The sequence below is a fragment of the Sceloporus occidentalis genome, unplaced genomic scaffold, assembly GCF_023333645.1.
Source record: "Sceloporus occidentalis isolate IW3139 unplaced genomic scaffold, rSceOcc1.0.p SCAF_24, whole genome shotgun sequence".
In the NCBI taxonomy this organism is placed as follows: domain Eukaryota; kingdom Metazoa; phylum Chordata; class Lepidosauria; order Squamata; family Phrynosomatidae; genus Sceloporus; species Sceloporus occidentalis.
This window is the reverse complement of record NW_028317004.1, coordinates 9,959,976-9,966,744: the sequence shown is the minus strand read 5'-3', so window position 1 is coordinate 9,966,744 and position 6,769 is coordinate 9,959,976. Positions and strand designations below refer to the sequence as shown.

General features: G+C 38.0%; 1 pseudogene; it reads left to right on the top strand.

Annotated features, from left to right (window-relative positions):
* The first annotated feature begins 735 nt into the window (after positions 1–735).
* On the top strand, positions 736–4,144 carry LOC149300595 (cytochrome P450 1A1-like; annotated as a pseudogene).
* Positions 4,145–6,769: the final 2,625 nt, after the last annotated feature.

Below are 6,769 nucleotides of genomic sequence, written 5' to 3'. Positions count from 1 at the left end.
ACGAAGGAGAAGATGCTCTGCACAGCGTGCATTAGGTCCATAGATCGCAGGACCGCAGACAAGCTAATAATAGCTAATAGGTTGCGGCGTCCAAAAGCATTTCTTGGGACGGCAAACAGGGCCGGATTAAGAGCATCATGGGCCTGGTGCTGAGGATTTTGGTGGGCCTCTTTATTGAAATATAATATCCACTTAGAAAAATAGACATGGTAAAAGTGGATGTGAATTTTTTTTTTAGTTTTAGGGGGTTAACTGAAATATGGGACCTCTACTGTGTCTTAAATGAGGCCTACACCCAGCAAACTGATTTCAAAATTCCATGTTTGAAAACTGTAATGCGCATTTTCCGATTTTTTACCCGCAGTGCCTAAAAGACATGCCCTACCTATGCATATGGGGTATTCCTGTACTCGGGGAGTGTTTCTGAACACAAATCACAAGGTGTTTCAGTAATTTCATGTACCTAGGGAAATGTACTGAAATACCGTGTTTGGCTGGAATGGGTTTGTTAAAAATAAAAAAAATGACATTTTACTACAATGTTTAGGACAGACTGGCACTAAAATGATTAAATCAAAAGTGTTAAAATGCCCCTAGTAAAATACTTTGGGATGTGAACTTTCAAAAAATATATACTTTTGTTTATAATGAGACAACATAAAACAGTTTCTTCTGTTTGTTATTTGGTTTCAGCTAACTATTTTAAGGATGGTATATTTTCCCATGACTTCAGAAGTGACACTATCATTGATGACTTTCATCATTGTCCTCTTAATTATGAGGTGGAAAACAAGAAAAGGCAAACCTCTTCCAGGGCCGTGGGGATTGCCTATACTAGGAAACATATTGCAAATTGGAAAGCTGCCTCATATCTCGCTCACAAAAATGAAGGAAAAGTATGGAGATGTGTTTCTTATACATTTAGGAATGGTGCCAGTTGTGGTGGTGAGTGGCCTGGAGACAGTTAAGAAGGTGCTACTAAAGCAAGGAGAACAATTTGCAGACCGTCCAAAACTCTATACTCTCAGTTTGTTAAATGATGGAACAAGTTTGTCATTTACTGAAAAGTATGGGGAACAATGGAAACTCCACAAGAAAATAGCAAAGATGTGTTTGAGGGAATTTTCTAAATCAGCAAGTTCTGCCTCCTCTCCCAGCCTGTTTGAACAATATGTATCGGAAGAAGCAAACCTGCTTGTAGAGACATTACTAGAATATTCTTCTAAGAAAGGCTACTATAATCCCATAGACCATATTACATACTGTTGCAAATGTTGTCTGTGCACTTTGCTTTGGAAAGCGTTATGACCATGATGATGATGAGTTTCTTGGAGTCATACAAATCAGCGAGGAGGCACAGAATTCAGCCGCCTCAGCTGCTCCAGCAGACATCATTCAAATTTTAAGTTACTTTCCCCTACCAGGATTAAAGGCATTGCTAAAAGCTGTAGACCGGTTCAATAATTTCTCCAAAAACAAATAAAAGAACACTACAATTCATTCGATAAGGTCAGTAATAGAATGTTGTAATAATTATGGGGACAAAGAAATCTTCCTAGTGAAAGCTTCCCTTTGTGCCTATCTAGTCTAATTCAGAAAACCAACTTAAATGTATGTTTACATGCTTGACATTTGTGATTTATTCTAATTAATAATAGATCAGGGTCCATGGGCCCATTAGCTATAAACCAGTTTGTGTGCTTGTCCATAGGGTTATGATTTTACCAGCACCAACTGGTGAATGACTAAGCATTTCATCTTGGGAATATCTTTGTGCCTCAAAATATATATTTTGCTCTGTGTATTGTAGAATCATATTAGAGATATCACCGATGCACTCCTTCTTGACTGTAGCAAACGAAAGCTAAAAGATAAACATTCTATTTTGACAGATGCTCAAGTTTTGTCAACTGTGATTGATATTTTTGGAGCAGGTAAGCTTTTTTGCATTTATAGTAACTGACAATAACATACATATGCGGAAGTTATAATTGTGGAAAGACAAAGACTTAATCACGATGATCTCTTCCAATATTTTTGGCATAAATTACAGCATGAACCATTTTTCGGTTTTCCACTCTTTCCCTTGTAGATGCAAATGTAAAATGGGAAAGCATTTTGTATTTAGAGCTTTAGGCAAAATAGACATTAGTTTTAGTTCAAATGTACAACTATGTAATGCATTACATAGAATTTGATTTACAAATGTCCATTACTTTTTAAAAATGTTTACATTTTTTGACACAACATCGTCTGCTCTCTAGTGGTCCCTTTTTTATTTGTTGAAATTTCCTGAACTTCAAGAGAAAATTCATAAGGAGATTGGTACCATATTCTAATTTATATATTTTATTCGCTGTATCTCAATAATGTACAGAGAAAAGCCTATACATATTTAAGCAAATGATAATCTATTTTGTACATCAACTTGTAACATACCACAAGTTATTTAAAATAAAAGGATAGTTTGATCACATTTAATTTTGACAGGTTGCCCATGGAGTGGGGCCAGACCTACTTCTTTGTAACTAAAATTGAGCCCTGTATGTATATAAATCTCGCCTTGTTCACTAATTTTTATGGATTAGTATACACCTGAAGCTCTTTGAATTACTATTTTTGTACACAACCTGTCCATAGTTAATGGACCTCTGAAGTAACATATAAGTTACTGATTCTAAATTCTATACCTCAACATTAGCTCAACCACAGTATTAATCCTAAATCACTACTAACATCAGTCACATTAAAAAATATCAATCACATGTAAAATCATGAAATAAAATTAAAAAAAATGTAAAGGGGTACTATTTTAATAAAAGTACCTACAGTTTGTATTGCTGGCTGCATGTCGTATAGCTAGGATTATCTAATCAATATCTTGATGTTATTTCACTTCACCCAACCTTAATAATGCTGCCTGGACCAGTCAACAAAATTCAGTAAATTAGAGAAAAGAGAAAAAAATAAGGAGGAATACTCCCGCAGATATAGATAACATGGGATTAGGGAAAGGACAGATTCACTATTATGTATTTATATTGTATATTGTCTTGTAGGTACTAAAATTGGATTTAGCAGAATGCCAAGATTTGAAGACAGAAAAAAACTGCATTTCATGGAAGCATTTATTCATGAGGTTTTCAGGCATTCCTCATTTTCACCATTTACCCTTCCACACTGGTAAACAATATATTTATTTATTACATTACATGTTATTTATGAAGTGCCAGAAGATCCTGTAGTGCTATTACAAGGAAAGGAGAATACAGATTTAACAACGTTAAGAGTAACATAAAAGATAACCATAACATGAACAAACAAGACATAGTGGTAAAAAAAAGGAAATTGGGGCCCTGTTCTTGGTTAAGCAAATATTATTCTTGCAAAAAAGTAGAAGTCAGTGATCACAAGATCTCAAAAATAGTTTTTCTTTGCAGTTGGGTTGTCAACAGGGTCAGTGAGATAAAGGAAAAGGAAAAAGAAGAAAATAATAAGGGGGTAACACAGTAGTAATAGTCAGAGCAAGTGAGAACAAATAAGAACATTGAACTAGGCTACTGCTAATGCCAAAAGGAGATGGTGTTGTAGTTCTTCTCCATTTTAACCTCAGTATACCTATCTCTTTTCGCTTGTGATAATCGTACATTAGATTACTGAACTACATTGCTCCACCAAGCACTAGCACCATGAAATAATCAGGCTATTAAGACAAGCAGGAGAGGGGCCAAAAAACATGAAACATGATGAACATCTGGAGTTCATCACTGTTGCAATATGAAAGGAAAAAACAGAGGGTTTGTCTATGAAATGAGGGCCAGGAGTGTATGACAGTTGCGGTGTGGATGTATCTGTGAAACGTGCCTGGTTTAATACAGATTTCCAGATGATGTGCATATAGAACTGGAGGGGAGCATGACATTGCATATAATCCAGTTATAATCCAATGTGTCCATCAGTTGTGACTACAGTACACCAATGGAAAAAGGCAATCAATATGCATATATACTAATGCAAATATATAGTTATCAATGCATTTTTTTTATATTTCAGCACCACCACAGACACATTCTTAAATGGCCATTTCATTCAAAAAAACACCTGTGTTTTTGTGAATGTCTATCAAGTACACCATGATCCGTAAGCAGTGGCGACTCTAGAAACAATATATAGGGGGGGCGGCACGCAAGATACCACAGTCAAACTGGGGGGGCATTAATAATTTCCACCATTAAATCATACCACTGAAAAAACACACATATATATATATTGCCAAAAGTAATGTGCTATGGAATGATACTTTTGTTATTGGACAATACAATACTTGATCATTCAACATGGGAAGCCTGAAGCCACAATTTAGTACGACTAATCCTTGAAATCCTTTAAACAACACAATACCTTAACTTTTCCACTAAATGATTTCAGGGCCTAATATTAGTCCCTGCTGCCGATATATATATATAAATATATATATAAATATTAGACCCTGCTGCCGATAGCAGGTATAGATCAACACATTAACACACAAACCCAGCTTTGCATGTATAGATCAATTGAAATTCACTTGTGATCTCAGCACTGAAGGTATATATCAAATAAACAGAATCAGACATACAAATCCTGTATTTGCAGGTATACAATAATAATATATGAAATGTAGCATTGCAGGTATAGATCAAATCAATACATGGAAACAGCATTGCAGGTATTAATCAACTGAACAAGACATACAAACCCTGTATTTGCAGGTATACATAAATAATGTATGGAAACATAGCATAGCAGATATGGATCTACAGAAGAACACACAAACCAAGCTTTGCAGGTACAGATCAATTGGAATTCACATAAAAACACGGCATTAAAGGTATATTTAAAACCCCCTAAATTACAAGGATAGATCACAGGTTGCACACCCCAACCACGCTGCCCACATAGAACCTGGCCAGCACCCAGATAACACACATAAGATTTGCCATCTTTGTCCCATATACACCCTGCCTGTGCCATCCTGTTCCCCAAGGCTCAAACATCCTGCTAGTGCCATCTTTGCCCTTCCCTACATCTATGATACACACAATCACATTAACTCATGCTCTCCCTCATTCAGACAAATCATCCACATATTAACTCATGCTCTCCCTCATTCAGACAATTTATCCATTTTAAGAAACTTCACCCCTTGGAGCTTCAAATGAGGGGCTACATGTATTTCTAGGACAAAAGTTGAGTGCACAAATAATGATGGAATATGTCGCTTTGGCTTGAAAATATGTTTTTTCTAACCATAACGACATGTTCATTTGTGTCTTGCGCACTCCAGGTTTGTACTAGAAACACATGCAGCCCCTCATCTGATGCGCCAAGGGATGTCTTTTTGCAAATGTGTACTTTTTGTGCCATAATTTAACTTCCTACGTGAGCAGTAATGCCACGTCAAGGCTTCAACCCTAATTACTGATCATTCACACGCCTTTCATATCAACATTCACTCACAGAAGCACACGCCATTCTTTCCATACATTTACTCACAGTAGCACACACCATTCTTTCCCCTTACAATCCCAAAGAAATGATGGTAAAGGGAGAAGAAAAAATCACTTTTACATCAATGATGATATGGTTACTCACGTACCGCAGAGTATTAAATGGCTGATTTTAATAATATTTGCAGTTCATCAGGATTTCAATAATTGCCTCCCTCTACCGTTGGCTAAATTTAACCCCATGATCAAAGGGATCATAGGATTAAAAATTAGTATCGGCCATTTTTAAAAAGGGAATGTGACTTTTTATAGCTATATGACTTAAACTTTTTTTTTTTTTAAAGTTAAACTACTTTATGTTTAAATAATTTAATTTGGGGGTCTCTAGGCAATTTTGATCTTTTTTTATCTGCCTTTAGAGACCCCCAAATCATTTTTTTTACATTTTTATTTTTTTTAACTTAATATTAAGGTGAGGCGATTACCTTTCCAATGGTATATGTTGGGGGTATGTAGCTGCTTAGATGCCTGAGATACAGGCATCTAAGCAGCATGCCCCCATACCTCTTTAACTGACAATTGTCAGTTGTTAATAAAGTTGTGCGGTGACGTCATCGCGTCATTGCGCGAGACGTCACCGGGCAGATCGGGTGGCCCCGGTGATGCCCTTCAGTGTGAGGGGCAGATCGCCGGGGTAGGTGGTGATGGAGGTCCACAGACCTCCATCAAGGTAAGATAGTGCTAGTGACGGCATGGTGCCGTCGTTATCACCTGACTGGGACTGCTAGCGACGGCACCATGCCGTCGTTAGCAGTCAAGGACTGTCCTGGGTGGTTACAAATTCGGCGGGGGGGGCAACAGGGGGGGGCAAGGAATAACCTAGGGGGGGCAATTGCCCCCCCTTGCCCCCCTGTAGCGACGCCACTGTCCGTAAGTTAAAATTTACTTAGATATTGTCACTAACAGTGGTTCAGGCTGTGGATCCACGCTGCAGTACAAGGAAAGGCGCCCCCAAGCGGTGATGACGAGCAGTACAGGAATAACCAGATGGTACTAGGAGCTGGCAATCGGATAGTCGGGGTCACAAGCAGAGGTCAGGACAGGCAGCAAACAAAGGATAGCCGGGGTCACGAGCAGAGGTCGGGGCAGGCAGCAGACAACGGATAGTCGGGGTCACGAGCAGAGGTCAGGGCAGGCAGCAAACAACGGATGGTCAGGTTCAAGCAAAGTTCAGGCCACGAAAAGGCAAATAAGATTCTGGAACGCTAGTGAAGGCAATA